The sequence below is a fragment of the Eumetopias jubatus genome, unplaced genomic scaffold (assembly GCF_037043125.1).
Source record: "Eumetopias jubatus isolate StellerSeaLion01/CBP00866 unplaced genomic scaffold, mEumJub1_p1.0 scaffold_11, whole genome shotgun sequence".
NCBI lineage: Eukaryota > Metazoa > Chordata > Mammalia > Carnivora > Otariidae > Eumetopias > Eumetopias jubatus.
The window spans coordinates 98,226,176-98,245,994 of record NW_028274817.1 but is presented as its reverse complement, the minus strand read 5'-3'; positions in this window follow the sequence as shown (position 1 = coordinate 98,245,994).

Sequence of the window (19,819 nt, the reverse complement as noted above, 5' to 3'; positions counted from 1 at the left end):
CTGCATGCCCAGTGCCGAGCCCAACATGAGGCTCTATCTCACAGCCCCGAGATTAGGACCTGAGCCGAAATCAAGAGTCAGACGCTCAGGTGACTGAGCCACCCAGGCACCTCAACAGCAGCTTTTTGTACCCACTTATTCTGCCATATGAATCCAAAATAATTTATTAATTTAAAAAATCTCCATTGAGACTTTCACATGAATAGCTTTATATATTAATTCAAAGACCAACAGACATTTTGAAGACACAGATCTAGTGCAGATTCTTTTTTACAATTTTTTTCTGTGAAATATTCCTTATGTAACAAAGTGCATTAAGAATGTTTAACTAATAAAGTTGTTAAGAGAGTGGGTTCTGGATTCAGATAGCCAGAATTCAAACCACTCATTGACCACTCACTGGCTATCTGACATTATGCAAGTTACTTAACATTAATGAATCTTTCTTTACTCACCTGTAAAATAGACTAATAATTGTACCTATTTCATAATGTTGTAAAAATTAAACAAGGCAATCTGTGTAACTCAGCATAATGCTTGGCATGAAGTGATTGTTTAGTAAACATTATTTATTATTATCATTACTATTATTAATTCCATCATCCTTAGGATAAACACAAAAATTGTTAAATTGTCTTCCAAGTCCTTGACTAAGCTCACCTCCATCTTTTAGTAAGACAAATGAGTGATTTTGTGTATTAGGAAAAGATCTAGATTTACATTTTGTGTATTAGGAAAAGATCTAGATTTACATTATAGAGATAATGCAAGAGATAAGCAAATTTAAACTATGTAGTGACTTGAAAAGATTTTTGCCTCTAAATGCCAGAATCTAGGTTCAAAAGGACAGAAAATCTACGAGAAGAGCTTTTGAGTAGATTGTGACTTAGTTTCCTGACTACATTAGACCAAGCCAGCAATTTTGGAAGAAACCCATTATGAAGTTACATCATAGAGGTAAAATTTTCTAGACTTGGATTCATTCCACTTTGAAGGCCTCTTGTTTTTCTGTCTGTGCTAATATCTTGATTGACATGCCTGTCTGAAATTGGTGTTTATGGTATTTAATTTTATTTGCTTCTCGGTCAATCCTTGGACAAGGTGCATCCCTGTGGCTTCTAGGGGATTAATCTCGAGTCACCTGAATTTATTCACAAAACCATGATCTGAAGTAAATGAGCCATTAGTTTAGTGCTACAGTTAGTTATTTGCTAAGCGTTGAGTATCATTAACCTGAAAAGACACATCTTGTAAAAACACAAATTTCTCTCAGAATCAATATGGTATTTCCATAAATGTTTCATTTTCTGGGATCTGATTCAGAAATGCATGCTATTGCATCTCTCTGATCAAATTAGACCATAAGTTACATGCTGGGCTGCTTTTTGTTGCTGTGGGATGTTGGTAGCCTATTATCTCACTGCTAATAGGCGCCTTAGTGGCTCCCCATGGTGTTCCTTCCAAAGTTTCCAGGCCATTGTTTTAAAAATATGTTTAGGTCTTTTATAGCAAATGGTTGTTAATGTATTGTTTGTAGAACAGAGGAGAAGTGGAACACCACAATCTGTGCTGGTGGAGAGCCATTTTCAGTTGCTGCTTTGCTATTAACATGAAAGGATCTTCACTGTTTCTCAGAAAATTCAGTTCATTGTACTCAATTTATAGTCTCTGTGGGGTTTATAGAATTTTCTACAAAAGACAAAATTCTGTGTTTGAAAGAATGAGAAGAGGTTATCTGTGAGATTATAAATGGTGCTTAAGTGTATATTATGTTTCCATGTTTATGTATATTCAGACTTTTAAAAATGATGTATTCAGTTTGCTGTATCCAATTCTAATATTACCTTCTTTATGATTAATTGCAGTTACACAGATAAGTCTATAGCTCAGAAAGTTAAAAAAAAACACAGAATGAATGTCCTATTAATTTGAAACATATATCAGAAGCATTAGATCATGTAGAAATACATGGGCTGGTGACTTAGTTAGAAATTCGATATGGATAAATTCTTACAACACAAATGTATACATCTATGCATCTTTTAGATGTCTCCATGGAATCATTTGAATTCTGTTGCATCTTATCCGTAAGGATGCCAACAAGGATTCTGATAATTAGATACAGATGAATAATGCTTTATGTGGAACAACAACAAAAAAAAAACCTAGGAAAAAACATGTAAGTGATTATATAATAGCCAAATGGCATAATCTATTCATTTACTTAATATTTTATGGCATGCCTGTTATGTGCTGGGTACTGGGCAAAAACAAGGAATAATCCAGGAGATTGTGATGTTAGAAAAACCCAAGAAACAGTATTTCAGGAAGAAGAGATTGGTAATTGGTGTCAAATGCTGCTAAAATTTCAAGACTTCAAGGGACGCCTGGGTGGCTCAGTTGGTTAAGTGTCTGCCTTCAGCTCAGGTCATGATCCCAGGGTCCTGGGATGGAGTGCCATATCAGGCTCCTCTCTCAGAGGTGAGCCTACTTCTCCCTCCGCCTGCCGCTCCCCTTGCTCGTGCCCTCTCTCTATCTCTGACAAATAAATAAATAAAATCTTTAAAAAAATAAAATTTCAAGACTTCAAGATTTCCATAAGAAACTATAAATGATGCAAGCAGTGAGTTGAAGTGTAAACTCACAATTTACTTCATAAACATGGTTATGAAGGAGAAAGAGAAATGAAATACTGGCTTAGAAAATCCAGAAAAAAGGATATCTCAAGGCTCTGAGAGATTTACAGCATGATGGAAGCCACAGAGGTGCAGAAGCTTTGATCTTGTAGAAGGACACCTTATTGTGCTTTAGCAAGAGGGAATGCTAAGAGATGCTTCGGTGAATCCCAAGACTGCAGATATAATACTCGTTGGCCACATTGTGTATTAGTAAACTTTTGCCCTAATGGTTATCAAGGTCAATTACCTTAGCTAGTACAGGAAATCCTTTCTTGCATCTGCTGGGTTATTGTCCATTTATGATAAAAACTCAACAAAGTGGGTATAGAGGGAATGTACCTCAACATGGAGGTACAACAGCGGAACAGAATCAAAAGCCTAGAAATGAACCCATGCTTATATGGTCAATTAATTTATGACAAAGAAGGCAAAAATATACAATAGGTAAAGTACAGCCTCTTCAATAAATAGTGTTGGGAAAACTGGACAGCCACATACAAAAGAATGATACTGTTTTGGTATCTTGCCCCATACACAAAAACTAACTAAAAATGGATTAAAGACTTGAATGTAAGACCTGAGACCATAAAACTCCTAGAAGAAAAATAGGTGGTAAACTCTTTCATATCAGTCTTGGTTATAATTTTTTTTTTTAATTTGACCCCAACAAAGGCTAAACTAAACAAGTTGGACTACATCAAACTAAAAAGCTTTGCATAGCAAAGGAAATGATCAACAAAATGAAAAGGCACCCTACTGAATGGAAGAAGATAGTTGCAAATTGTGTAACTGATAAGGGGTTAATATCCAAAATATATACAGAATTCATACAACTCAATAGCAGAAGGAACAATCCTGTTAAAAAATGGGCAGAGAAGGTCAGGAACGCGGCAGGGATGTCCACTCTCACCACTGCTATTCAACATAGTATTAGAAGTCCTAGCCACAGCAATCAGACAACAAAAAGAAATCAAAGGCATCCAAATCGGCAAAGAGGAAGTCAAACTCTCACTTTTTGCAGATGATATGATACTGTATGTGGAAAACCCAAAAGACTCCACCCCAAAACTGCTAGAACTCATACAGGAATTCAGTAAAGTAGCAGGCTATAAAATCAATGCACAGAAATCAGTGGCATTCCTATACACCAACAACAAGACAGAAGAGAGACAAATCAAGGAGTCGATCCCATTTACAATTGCACCCAAAACCATTAGATACCTAGGAATAAATCTAACCAAAGAGGCAAAGGATCTGTACTCAGAAAACTATAAAATACTCAGGAAAAAAATTGAAGAAGACACAAAGAAATGGAAAAACGTTCCATGCTCATGGATTGGGAGAATCAACATTGTGAAGATGTCAATGCTACCTAGAGCAATCTACACATTCAATGCAATCCCCATCAAAATACCATCCACGTTTTTCAAAGAAATGGAACAAATAATCCTAAAATTTGTATGGAACCAGAAGAGACCCAGAATAGCCAGAGGAATTTTGAAAAAGAAAAGCAAAGCTGGCGGCATCACAATTCCGGACTTCCGGCTCTATTACAAAGCTGTCATCATCAAGACAGTATGGTACTGGCACAAAAACAGACACATAGATCAATGGAACAGAATCGAGAGCCCAGAAATGGACCCTCAACTCTATGGTCAACTCATCTTTGACAAAGCAGGAAAGAATGTCCAATGGCAAAAAGACAGTCTCTTCAACAAATGGTGTTGGGAAAATTGGACAGCCACATGCAGAAGAATGAAACTGGACCATTTCCTTACACCACACACAAAAATAGACTCCAAATGGTTGAAAGACCTAAACGTGAGACAGGAGTCCATCAAAATCCTAAAGGAGAACACAGGTAGCAACCTTTTTGACCTTAGCCGCAGCAACTTCTTCCTAGAAACATCGCCAAAGGCACGGGAAGCCAGGGCAAAAATGAACTATTGGGATTTCATCAAGATAAAAAGCTTCTGCACAGCAAAAGAAACAGTCCACAAAACCAAAAGACAACCGACAGAATGGGAGAAAATATTTGCAAATGACATATCAGATAAAGGGCTAGTATCCAAAATCTATAAAGAACTTATCACACTCAATACCCAAAGAACAAATAATCCAATCAAGAAATGGGCAGAAGACATGAACAGACATTTCTCCAAAGAAGACAGCCAAATGGCCAACAGGCACATGAAAAAGTGCTCAACATCGCTTGGCATCAGGGAAATCCAAATCAAAACCTCAATGAGATACCACCTCACACCCGTCAGAATGGCTAAAATTAACAAGTCAGGGAACGACAGATGTTGGCGGGGATGTGGAGAAAGGGGAACCCTCCTACACTGTTGGTGGGAATGCAAGCTGGTGCAACCCCTCTGGAAAACAGTATGGAGGTTCCTCAAACAGTTGAAATTAGAGCTACTGTTCGATCCAGCAATTGCACTACTGGGTATTTACCACAAAGATACAAATGTAGGGACCCGAAGGGGTACGTGTACCCCAATGTTTATAGCAGCAATGTCCACCATAGCCAAACTGTGGAAAGAGCCAAGATGCCCATCGACAGATGAATGGATAAAGAAGATGTGGTATATATACACAATGGAATATTATGCAGCCATCAAAAGGAATGAGATCTTGCCATTTGCAACGATGTGGATGGAACTGGAGGGTGTTATGCTGAGTGAAATAAGTCAATCAGAGAAAGACATGTATCACATGACCTCACTGATATGAGGAATTCTTAATCTCAGGAAAGAAACTGAGTGTTACTGGAGTGGTTGGGGGTGGGAGGGATGGGGTGGCTGGGTGATAGATATTGGGGAGGGTATGTGATACGGTGAGTGCTGTGAATTGTGCAAGACTGTTGAATCACAGATCTGTACTTCTGAAACAAATAATGCAACATATTTTAAGAAAAAAGAAAAAGAAGAAGATAACAGGAGAGGAAGAAAAGGGGAGTATGTCAGAGGGGGAGACGAACCATGAGAGATGATGGACTCTGAAAAACAAACTGAGGGTTCTAGAGGGGAGGGGGGTAGGGGGATGGGTTAGCCTGGTGATGGGTATTGAGGAGGGCACGTTCTGCATGGAGCACTGGGTGTTATGCACAAACAATGAATCATGGAACACTGCACCAAAAACTAATGATGTAATATATGGTGATTAACATAACAATAAAAAAATTTTAAAAAAAAGAAATACTGGTTAGCAACATATACACTTGAAATTAACAAAATTACATTTTTTCCTTTGTAATTTAAATATAAAAAATTCCACTTCTCAAAAAAAAAAAAAAATGGGCAGAGGACCTGAATGGACTTTTTTTCAGAGAAGACATACAGATGGCCAACAGACACATGAAAAGATGCTCAACATCACTGATCATCAGAGAAATGGAAACAAAAACCACAATGAGATATTATCTCACAGCTCTTAGAATGGCTATTATATAAAACAACAAGAACAACAATAATAAATAACAAGTGTTGGCGAGGATGTGGAGAAACATTCACTGTTGCATTGCTGGTGGGAAATAAGCTGATGCCGCCACTGTAGAAAACAGTATGGACGTTCCTCAAAAACTTAAAAACAGAACTACCATACAATCCAGCAATTCCACTTCTGGATATTTACCCAAAGAAAACAAAAACACTAGAATTAAAGAGGGCACGTTCTGCATGGAGCACTGGGTGTTATATGCAAACAATGAATCATGGAACACTAAAAATAAATAAATAAATAAATAATAAAAACATATATGCACCTCATGTTCCTTGCAACATTAGTTACAATAGGCAACATACAGAAACAACCTAAGTGTCCCTCAATGGATGAATGGATAAAGAAAATGTAGTATGTATATACGATGGAATACTACTAAGCCATGAAAAAAATGGAAGATGTCTGCCATTTGTAACAACATGGATGGACCTAGGGGGCATTATGTTGAGTGGATACATCAGACAGAAAAAGAGATCAGACTGTATGATCTCACTTATATGTGGAATCTAAAAAACAAACTCATAGAGACAGAAAACAGATTGATGGTTGCCAGGGGTGGGGGGTACGGGGATGGGCCAAATGGGTGAGGTAGTCAAAAGGTACAAACTTCCAGTTATAAAATAGATAAGCCATGGGAATGTACTGTACAGCATGGCGACTACAGTTAATAACACTGTATTGCATATTTGAAATCTCTAAGAGAGTAGCTCTTAAATGTTCTCATCACAAGAAAAAAAATTCTGTAACCATGTATGGTGACCGATGTTAACTAGATTTATTATGGTGATCATTTCACAATATATACAAATATTAAATCATGTTGTATAACTGAAACTAATATAATGTATGTCAATTATACCTCAGTAGAAAAAAAACTCATCATGAAGTCATAGCTCTGTTTAAAGACTCCACTAGTTGCAACTGGCTATATCTGGCTTAATTTATCTATTTATTTAGATGCTCAGCTCTTCATCATTTATCCAGTGGAAATATTTTTCAGCTGGCTTCTTTGAACTCTTTAGCAAGCAAACATAATATTTTTTAAAAAGTTGTTCATCCTTTTTGACTCATAAGATGCTCAGCTTGTAGCAGAACATTTCAAGACAAAAGGGGAGGGAAAAAATTCCATATTCTTAGTTTATGATAATTATCCCTAAATCGAAACTAAGACTATAAATTTCCTAAGACTATAAATTTCCTAGATGGTAGTTCAACATGTTATTTTAACCTCCTGAAATAAAGTTTGATATAAAGATCTTGTAATAATGTAAAGGGCCCAGATATCCCTAAAATCCCAAGGCATGTAACAAAACCTCAGTTCAGATCCAATTTCAGAGCCTTGTCCAACTTCACCATCGAAGGAGTATTTCCTTTGGTATTATAAGATAAAGCCCTTGATTAGGGATTAATTTCCAATGTGGCCTTGTCAATGCCTCTAAATTGTTCAATTCTCTCTTAGTCATTTCTAAAGCTATCTATGCTCTCTGAAAAATTGGATGCCCTGGACCATACTGATTTTCACTTCCCCTAGAAATAGCACCAGCTAGGTCCGAAAGTGTTATGGGTTGAATTATGTGTCCCCCTCCCCCAAAAAGGATACGGTGGAGTCCTAATGCCCAGTACCTCAGAATGTGACCTTAAAGGAGGTAGTCCTAATGCCCAGTACCTCAGAATGTGACCTTAAAGGAGGTAGGACCTTTACAGAGGTAATCAATTAAAATGAGGTCATTAGAGTGAGTTCTAATCCAGTATGACTGGCGTCCTTATAAATAGGGGAAATTTGAATACCAGACAAATACACAAGGAGAACACATATGAAGATGAAGACAGAGATCTGGGTAATGCTTCTACAAGCCAAGGAACACCAAAGATTGTGAGAAAACCACCAGAAGCTAGGGAAGAAGCATGGAACAGATTCTTCTGCATGGTCCTCAGATGAAAACAGCCCTGCTGGCATCCTGATCTCAGACTTCTAGCCTCCAGAACTGTGAGAGAAAAAAATTTCTGCTTAAGACCCCCGGTTTGTGACACTTTGTTACAGCAGCCCTAGAAAACTATATACAAAAAGTCTATTTCATTTGAGCCAACTTAGGGACGGGAAAATGTTACATGCTCCTGGTGCTCACCACGTTATTTCATATGAATACTTGTTGTCTGACCAGAAACCATGTAGGTCACTTTAAAACCAACAGCTCCTTATATGTTCATTTCACACTAACTGTACTAAATATTTTCTTATTTTATTCAGATATAAAAGCTTTACAACCCACTTGTTTTCTTTCTTAGCTACTAGATTGTTTCTTCTTTGTCTGATGCAGCAGTAAAGTGAGCTCCACAATCTATTGAAATGAAGTCTGCTGGGATTTAGGTTTCATTCATCTCTCCTCCTCTTTTTGCACCAACAGAAACAGTGAATATTTTCAAGGCTTAGGGATTCTTTTTTTTTTTTTTTCACCAGCCCATACTTTGATTCTTTCTAATCATAAGGAGGTACATATCTCGGATGCCAAGACCAGTTAAAGGCCTTTACAGCCTTTATCCTGAACCTGAGCCACAAAAAGCAATATCCAGGTATTGTCTAAACTCCATTAAATGCCCCTACGTGAAGGTGAGAATATTTAATAGTCACAACAATTTTGATCCTCAGAGTTGCTTACCTTACTGAATGACCAGGTGTCCGTGATGAAATATTCTGTCCCACAGACAACTTTCTGTAGAGAAAACACGGGAAATATTTCACCAAAGGTTGGGAGCATGCTAACCCGTTTTTATTCATTCATTCATTCATTCATTCATTTATTTATTTATTTATTTATTTATTTATTTAACTTTTTTCCTAAGCTAGAAATCATGGTTCTATGATTAAATACAGTGACAGTTCTTCCTACCTTATGTGAGATACAAAAAGACACAAGTCTCCCTGATCCCTTTATGGAGACATTCTACCCTAGCTGAAAGGTTCTGGATCCCTAAACTGTGCAAATAATTTCCAAATGTCAACTATTTTCACTCACTGTAGTTATGCAGCTTATTTTTCTTTTTTCTTTTTTTTCCTCAAAGATTTTATTTATTCATTTGAGAGAGAGAGAATGAGAGATAGAAAGCACGAGAGGGAAGAGGGTCAGAGGGAGAAGCAGACTTCCCGCCAAGCAGGGAGCCCGAAGCGGGACTCGATCCCGGGACTCCAGGATCATGACCTGAGCCGAAGGCAGTTGTCTAACCAACTGAGCCACCCAGGCGCCCTATGCAGCTTATTTTTCAAGAAAGACCCCAGCAAACTGTTTATTAGTCCAATCCGTTCTGACCAAAAGGATTATCATATGGCAATGCTAAGAATCTCAGTCCCCATTTAAAGAATGCACATTAGAAAAGAATAACAGTTTACAAGTTTTATTCAGTTATTTTTCTATAAAAATGGGATCATCCGTATGTCAATAGCTAAAATAAATATGCAAAAACCTGCATGTAAATTTATGATATATACTTAGAAACAATTTTAAATTTTCTAGGTATTTTCCACTAATTTTTGACATACTGATTTGACACTAATTTATATCTTTTGGATTTTATTTTTTAAATTAACTTACCTTAAAAGTTTAGTGTTTTCAAGGAACTGTTAGTTTTTTTTAATTAACATATACTGTATTATTAGTTTCAGAGGTAGAATTTAGTGATTCATCAGCTGCATACAACACGCAGTGCTCATTATATCAATTGCCCTCCTTAATGTCCATCACCCAGTTACCCCATCTCCCCAAGAAACTGTTAAGATTTGTTGCCTCAGAAAGGCCTTTTGAGTTTGTGACCACCTGATGGCAAAAGTTCTTGGAGCCTCTTTTAGGCTATTATTCTTGCTTGATCTCAGCAAGAAATATGTCACTGTTTACTAAGTACTTACTGTGTGCCTGTCACATATATTATCCTATTGATTCCTTACAATAGCATTGTACATGGGTTGTATTTTTATTCCATTTGACAGATAAGAAAAATAAAGTACAGAGCAGTTAAACAATTTGTCTACATTTATAAAATGATGCTCTAGTAAAGAAAAGATACAAAGCCAAGTCAGTATGACTCCAGTAACCATGCATCTTGGGTTCAAATCCTGCTCCAGTGTTACCTGGATAAACAACCTTAAAGAAGTTACATTAACCACTTAGCCCTCAATTTCTTCATCTGTGAATGAGGTAGGCAAGTTGTGTTTAGTATTAAATAATACAATGAAGAGTTTAACAAGAGTCAATGCTTATGAAATGCTAGCTATTATTTTCTTCATTATTAATCTACCTCATTCTTTATCATCCATGTTCCCTGATCTGAACCCTTGATTCTTCTATGACTAAGCTTAGAACCTTTCTATAGAGTAGTTGCTAAATGACTATGTGTTCTGCCATCATCTTTAACTCCAATTAAGTATTTCTCTTTGAGCTAGTTCCTAAGTAACTCCAGGATCCCCCCCCCCTTAGCAATTTCCTATGTTATGGTATTAAGATTAAAAATTAGCATTAAATAATTGCATCTGCTCACTTGGAATAGCATGTAGACTGAAGCAGCCAGCATCTAATGCTTCAGCACCCACACAGTTGAACTTCATATTCTGCATTAATATTCCTGGGGGAAGTCCCATTTTAATTATTTTTCTTTTCATCTTCAGCTTAGTTCACATAAAAGTATTTCCTTCATATTGCTTTTACAACACTTGATTCGACAACACTTTTTTATCTTGTATTAGGACACAGTTTTTCTTCCTTTAGAATTTTCGTTAAATGGCAAGAGCAGTGTGTATTCATTTAGCTATTTGGAATCAAAGAAAAGGTTTCTAGCTAGTTATCTGTAAATGCCTTAGCTTTGCTTTTATCTATATCAGAAACTTGCACATTTTTTGTAGTTTTTGTCTGAATTTTTTATTCTAGAGAAAATCTTTCTCCAAGAATATCTAAATGTCCAGGAATGTGTGAAGGAAAAAGTAAAAATATAAATCACTGCAACTACCCTGGTCACAACCCACACCACGGAGCTATCCAGTAGAGAGTCTGTGCATAACACACACACATCATTTTATTTTACTTTATATATATATATTTTATTTTGGCAAAGTAACAATTTACTTCCCTGCCAGTTTCCAAGTGTGCACTGCAATAGAGTCAACCCCATGCACATTGTTGTTGCAACATATTCTCAAACACCTCCCATTCTCTATGACTGAAAGTCTACACCTACCAAACAAGAAACTGGCGCCTCTCCCTCCTCTCAGCCTCTGGCAACCACATTCTGTTTTCTGTTCCCATGGCTTTGAAAATGTCAGAAGCATCAAGAAGTGTTCTCATGCAGTCTCATCTTTCTGTGACTGGCTTATTTCCCTTTGCATGAAATCCTCAAGCTTCATCCATATTGTGACATATGACAAGATTTCCTTCCTTTTTAAGGCTTAATAATATTTCACTGCATGTGTACATCCAAACAATGCAGGTGTACATTATTGATTCATCCATCAGTCGACATTCAGGTTGCTTTCACCCTTTGACTACTGCGAATAGTGCTGCAATGAACATGGGTGTACAAATATCTCTTTGATAGCCTGCTTTCGAAGGTATATGAAAAATATTCTTTTCTTTCCTTTATAAATTTTTATAGTTCACATTCCTTTACACTTTTCTGCTTTAAATTATTAACCAACAATTTCCAATATGTAAATCAATCTGTTAAAGCCTGTTTATCCTTGCATTTACTGAGAAAGCTGTCCATTTTTAAAACATATTTTATTTATTTACTTGAGAGAGAGAGCAAACGAGAGAGAGAGCACAAGCTGCGGGAGAGGCAGAGGGAGAGAAGCAGACACTCCGCTGAGCAGGGAGCCCAACATGGGGCTCGATCCCAGGACTCCAGGACCATGATCTGAGCCGAAGGCAGATGCTTAACCGACTGCGCCACCCAGGCACCCCCATTTTTTTACATTAATATCATTTATGTATATGAAGTTGTTAGCATTCTTACAAATTGCATTTTTAGCACAATGGTTTTTATTTTATTTTATTTTTGTATTTAAATTCAATTAGCCAGCTTACAGTATATCATTAGTTTCATATGTAGTGTTCAATAATTTATCTGTTTCATATAACACCCAGTGCTCATCACATCATGTACCCCCCATCCCCCCACCCACTTGCCCTCCAGCAACCTTCAGTTTGTTTCCTATGGTTTTCCTATAGCTAAGCATCTCTCGTGGTTTGTCTCCCTCTCTGATGACTTCCCATTCTGTTTTACTTCCCTTCCCCTGCGGTCCTCTGCACATTGGTTTTTAAATTTAAAAATGTAATAATGTAGGTTTATAAATACATTTAATTATACTTAGATTCACAGGAATGCACTTGCCTTCAGTGTAACTATTTATACTGATTATTTGAAGGGTGAATCAAAGCAAGAATAAATAATGTTATCTAATTGTAGAAAAATCCCGTCTTAAACATTTTATCTGGTGTAATACACCTTTGCCTATGCAGTTGTAAGGGAAATGTAAATAGTTCCATTGTTCATTTGTTTACCTATCCTGACTATTCCCAAATCCACGTGGATGAATTTGGAAGTAAATGGTAAAAACAAAAGAACAGTTAAAACTGAGTGTTCTTTTCTTAGGATCACTTGGATTCCAGGATTTTTCTTTCTTCAGTAAAGGTTACAGAACACCATGTTATCAATGCAAGCACAGACTATTTCCCAGCACAGCTCCTTTCACTTGGCCTCTGTCTATAAGGCTTTGCATTAGTTCCCCCTTAGGATACTGCCATTCGGGATATTTCTACCCTGGTAAGGGAAATAGTCTTAGATCTTTGACATCTCCCAATCAGATAACCTTTTTCATTCTCTAGAGATTAGGGCAATTGACAATCAGATTCTGTCATCCCAAGCATCTTCACATGAAAGACGTTTAAACAAGCTTCAAAGTGGTTTTGCCCAAGAGAAAAGGTTTCTGTGCAATTAGGAAGAACACTTACCACCCTACCATCTGTGCCTTCTGTCAGGTTTTTATGCCTACTGCTTCACGCATGCATCTTCCATTTCTAATTGTATTTGTTTACTTTCTATTGAAAACAGATTTTCTCACAATCAGTGAATATTATCCATATTTTAGATAACAATGACATTTTAACATCTTGATTAACAATATAGTTTAAATATTTATTATTTTTTAAAAAATCCATCAGATGCACAAATATCCAATATTTGTTGCACAAGGAACAAGTTAAAATTAATTATATTAAATTAATTAACATTCAAGAATAAGTATATATAATAAAGACATTTAAGGTGAAAATTTCAGAATCTTTCATGTCATCTGAAGTTCATTTTGTGCTTTATAATGTGAACAAAAAATTACTTCAATGCAAATGACAATATTATGGATCTGACTTTTTCCCCCAGGATTTGGAAGGAATTAATGCTTATTTAATATGCATTTACACTATTTTAATGCTTTATACATTTTTAAATGCAAAGTTCCTGGTCTGTAAATTCTATTTGGCTTTCTAACATGTTTTTTTCCAAATATGATCCTTCAGAGTACAGACATTGAGATATCCTCTTTTTTTTTTTTTTTTTTAAGATAGAGAAAGAGAGATAGTGAGAGAGAGCATGAGTGGGAAGGAGAGGGAGAAGCAGTTTCCCTGCGAGGGAGAAGCCCAATATGGGACTCGATCCCAGGACTCTGGGATCATGACATGAGCTGAAGGCAGACGCTTAATGAACTGAGCCACCCAGGTGCCCCAAGATACCCTCTTTCTGAAATCTGGATTTATGGGTTCAGCTTTTATGTAAGATTGCTACTCGTTGGAAATAAGAGGTTACATATAAAAGCTGTCACTAACTTATTGTTAGTGTTAACCCTAGAAGCATAAATATACATCTCTAGAATAGCTTCCAAAAAAAAAAAACCTACCCTAATTTGAACCTTGATGTTCTGAAAAATCATATTTACAGTCTTTTAATGTTAATCAATCAAATTTCTTTAAAATGTCCATTATAAAATAATAGCATAGAAATAAGTTCACACATCCATGGAATCTTGATATTTGACAGAGTTAAAGAAATGGTTAAAGAAATGATAGGTTATCCAATAGAGGATGCTAGAACAATTGGTTATTTAAGTGAAAGAACTGTAATTGATTCCCTACCTCATGCTAAAAACAAAACTCAATTCCAGATATATTAAGAATTAATCACAAAAAGTGGAACTTTTAAATGTTTGGTATGTAATGACGAAGAATTTATTCTTCACCTCAAGGAATAAAAGGATTTTTTGGAAGGATTTCTTTTTTTTTCTTTAAATTTTTTTATTGTTATGTTAATCACCATACATTACATCATTAGTTTTTGATGTAGTGTTCCATGATTCATTGTGCATAACACCCAGTGCTCCACGCAGAACGTACCCTCTTTAATACCCATCACCAGGCTAACCCATCCCCCCACCCCCCTCCCCTCTAGAACCCTCAGTTTGTTTTTCAGAGTCCATCGTCTCTCATGGTTCGTCTCCCCCTCCGATTTACCCCCCTTCATTCTTTTTGGAAGGATTTCTTAACCAAAACACATAAAAACATATGCGTGTATGTGCCCATGTATTTATATTTATATATAAAGAATGTCAAAAGGCACCTTAAGAAATTGAAAATATAAACTGCAGACTTGATGAAGAGATTTTCAATATATTATGATCCACAAAGAATTAGTACAGCAAATATTGAAGAACTTCTAGAAATAAAAAATACAAAAACAAACAAATGAGAAAATAGGCAATAAAGTTGAATAAGCAATTCACAGAATAAGGAAAAGAAAACAACCACACACATAAGAAAATATGATCAATCTCTCTAATAATCAGAGATATGCAAATTAAAACTACACAGAGATACTATTTCTTACCTGTCATAATAGCAAAATTTAAAAGTCTGATAATATCAAGTTTAGGCAAAGATGTGAAATAATAAGAAATCTTACAAACTGTTTTCTGGAATATAGATTGAGACAACTACTTTGGGGAAAAAAAAACAACAACTTGACATTAACCAGTAGATACAATTTAAATAATTTCAATCCTAGATACATACCTTAGGAAAACTTTTAAAATAATTTTTAAATTAATTTCAGTGAAACACCCCAAACATATTTTTTAAAGTTGCAGAAGAGTACATGCTGTATGATACTATTTATGTAAAGTTTTAGTTGTTCCCAATTATATTAAATTTTAAGCCATAAAAAAAGATACTATCCATATGTTTGTATGTGTGCACATGACTAGCTTTATCAATACACCCCAATAGATTAAAGGATAAAGGCATGCACTGGAATGAAAAATGAAAAACACCAACTTCAGATTAGTAATAGAGCTTATATCGCTTATTTCATGTCAGGCTAGTCTAAGTACTCTCTCTCTCTACATATAAAAGCCTTCATTCTTTGCTCCTAACTATGAATTAAACACTATTGTTCCTCGCATTTTATAGATGAGGAAACTGAGTCACAAAAGAGATGACTAAGGTCACAGAACTAGCAGTACTAGAACTTGAATTTGAACCCAAAGAGAAGGACTTCACACCACACTGAGAGGGGAGAGGAGGAGGGAAGAAAGGCTGATATTTTCAGAAAGAAGAGCACGGGAGCCTTCTTCTATATTGTAATATATTTTATATCTTAAGCTACTTGGTGGGTATATGGTAGTTATTGGATTATTGTTATAATGTTTGTTTCCATTTGTTTCGGAAAATGTGTATGACTCGTAAGTATACTGCTGAGAAGTATATTCCCGACCTACTTTTACAAACGTAGCAATTGTGCCGTGAGCACCTAGGTTAAGAAACCGAATATTACCAGCAGCCCAGAAACTCCCCTTAAGCACTAACCACTCTTTTCTGATTTGTAAACCCATAGATTAGTGTTGTCTGCTATCGAACTATATATAAATGAATCCATGCAGTTCCTGCTCTTTTGTGTCTAGATTCTTTAGAAATAAGAAAAATGTATTCATTCATTTATTTATTGAGTTTCTCTATGTCAAACACTCTTCCGTATCCTGAGGCAGAGCAGTGAATTAAACTTAAAAATATATCCCACCCTTATGAAGCTTACACTTCAATGGGAGGAAGTGTTAATAAATATGTTAAATGTATAGATGTTGGAGGGTGATAAGGGATGCATAGAAAATAAAGCATGGGAAGGTTTCAGGACGTGTTGTAGTGGGGAAGAAAGTCGGCTCATCTACATTGTTTGCTGTTGTAAGTTTTTCCATTGCTGTGTGTTTGCTGTTGTCTAGAAATATTAAAATTTAGTTTTCCCCTCACTCTTGATAGGTACCTGGGTAATTTCCAATTTGGGGCTGCTATGAATAGTGCTGCCATAAACATTTCTGCACATTTCTTTTGGTGAACATATACACATTGTTATGTGTAGAGAGAGGATATTTGAGTCACTGGGGTGTGCATATATTCACCTCTAACAAATAACTACTAACTTTCCAAATTCCTTGTGCCAATTTAAATTACCCCCAGCAGGTATATGGAAGTTCTGTTTGCTTCACATCCTCACCAACATTTGTTATTTTTAAAATCTTTTTCATTTTAGGGGCATCTGGGTGGCTCAGTCAGTGAAGTGTCTGACGCTTCAGCTCAGGTCATTATCTCACGGGTCTTGAGATTGAGCCCCGCGTGAGCTCCACACTCAGCAGGGAGTCTGCTTGAAGATTTTCTCCCTCTACCCCTCCCCTCCAACTCTCTCTCTCAAATAAATAATCTTTAAAATAAAAAAAACTTTTTAATTTTAGACATTTGGTGGGTATATAGTGTCTTAATACCTTTTTAATGTCAAAACTATAAAGCATTTTAAATAAAGGGAAAAAATGGAATAAATCTGCTGAATTGTTGTACTATAGTACATGTACTCTTCTTGTGAATTTCTGAGTTTTAACAAAGTTAAGAGTTATGTTTGGGTCAATGCCATATCATTCCGTCATCCTGATGTTGCAAAAACAAACAAACAAAAACTCCATGTGGGTTTCCAAGATTGGATAGAAATTATTCAGATTGTGAAACCTTTCCCCAATTGCTAGAGATGGAAATTGCTAGACATTAGCCAGTCTAAGAAGGCAAGGAAAGCTCACACAATCTACCAGTTTCTTCATTTATTTACTGTAACATTTTCTAAATGTATAGCTCTAGGACTAGTCCTCTAATTGCCTTCTGGGCAATTGCACATGGATACTCTATCAACACTAAGCATGGCGATTAGGGTGATTAGCCTATGGAGGAAAGAACATTGCACTGGGAATCTAGGAACTATTTCCATGATTTGTCTCTACCTCTAACTGGAATTGGGCTTTTAAACATGTCACTGAACATTTATTTTTTAACATCCCAAGAATGTTCCCATCTCAGGGACTTGCATTTTTCATGCCTCACTCCCTTACAGCCCATGCAGATCTTGCTGAATTGTAATCTATTTAAAAGGCCTTTCTTTGTCTTTTCTTTTTCTAATAAAAGCCATTTGTTGACATTTTATAATCTTTGCATACTTTCAGAATGGGTCTCTGTGTGTATATTAAACATATCATTATCATTATTAGTTGTTTGAGACACATTTTTCACATCTGTATAATTAGCTGAAATACTGAGTAAAATAACATCACTAATATCTCTTGTTATTTTTTTAAAGATTTTATTTATCCATTTGACATAAAGAGAGAGAGAACAAGCAGGTGGAGCGGCAGGCAGAGGGAGAGAGAGAAGGGAGCCCGACATGGGACTTGATCCCAGGGTCCTGAGCGGTATCTCAGGGATCCTGGGTGGCTCAGTAGGTTAAGCGTCTGCCTTCCTCTCGGTTATGATCCCAGGATCCTGGAATTGAGTCCCACAACAGGCTCCCTGCTCAGCAGGGAGTCTGCTTCTCTCTCTCCCTCTGCTCCTCCCTGCTGCTCTCTCTCTCTCTCAAATAAATAAATAAAATGTTTAAAAAAAACAAAACCCAAATGATACTTTTTTTCACCCTCATTTATCCACTTTCCCTCATTTCCTTAAAAGGAAAGCACCTTGATTGTATTCCTCACCTTAGTCATAAGAATTTTATATTTTCACCAATATTTTACTATGTGAGTTTCTAACTCGCATAGTAAGGGGCCCTTCTTTTACCACCCTCGTTAAAAGATCACCCTTACCTAACCCTTACCTCAGAACTTCTGACTTCATTGTCTTTTAGCACTATCAGTATGCAACATCCATAGAGTGAATGAATTTGTTTTATTGTTTTTTTTTCTTTCAATGGTGTAAGCTGCTATTTTGACTGCTTATCAGATAGGAAAATCTCAAAAATACATCTTAAAAGAATGAATATTGTTCTGTTATCTCTGAAATGATTAGAATAGACAAAAGGATGAATAAAATCTTTTCTTTGATTAAAATTTTGATTCTATGACTGTAAGAGAAGTAATTATCTTCCATGGAATCATGACTCCCCCTCCTATATAATAGAATGAATTCTACCTTGAGAAAGAAGAACAAAACTGGAGGCATCACACTTCATGAATTCAAACTAAATTTCAAAGCTACAGTATGTAAAACAGCATGATACTGCATAAAAATAGACCCACAGACCAATGGAACAGAAACAAGAGCCCAGAAATAAACCTATGTAGATATGGTCAACTCATTTGATAAGGGATCCTGAAATACTCAATGTGAAAAAGATAGTCTCTTCAACAAATGGCACTGAGAAAACAAGATACTAATATGCAAAAGAATGAAATTAAACCCTTGTTTTATACCATTCACAAATATTAACTCAGAATGGATTAAGGACTTAAATGGAAGACTTGAAACCTTTAAAATCCTAGATGGAAACATAAGAAAAAATACTACCTAATATTGCTCTTGATAATGATTTTTTATATACGATACCAAAAGCATAAGCAACAAAAGCAAAAATAAACAAGTGGAACTACATCAAACTAAAAAGCTTCTATACAGAAATAGGAACAATCCACAGAATGAAAGGGCAACCTAAAAATGGGAGAATATATCTGTTACCTATATGTCAGAGAGCTTAGTATCCAAAATACATAAAGAACTCATAGAATTCAATAAGAAAAAAGCCAAACAATCTGAAACCCTAAACCTCAATGTGATGGTATTTGGAGTGGAACCTTTGGGTGCTAATTAGATTTAAAAGATGTTATGAGGATGGGGTGTTCATAATGGGATTAGTATCCTTATTAGAAGAAGAAGAGGCCAGAGTTAGTTGTCTCTCTGCCATGTGAAGACACAGCAAGAATAAAGCCCTATGCAAGTCAAGAAGGCTTTCACAGACACTGACTCTGCTGGAACTTTGATCTTGGAATTCCCAGTCTTTAGAACTGTGAGAAGTAAATGTATGTTGTTTAAGCTACCTGATCTATGATATTTTGTTACAGCAGCCTAAGCTGACTAAGACAGGATCTGTAAGAAACTAGTCCTATCAAGTTTAACTGGAGAGTGTAAGAATAAAATAAAGTCATACAAAAATATTCTATCAAAAATAGGCAAAGGAAGTGAAAAATGTTTCTCCAAAGAAGACATACACATGACCAACTGTACATGAAAAGGTGTTCAACAGCACTAGTC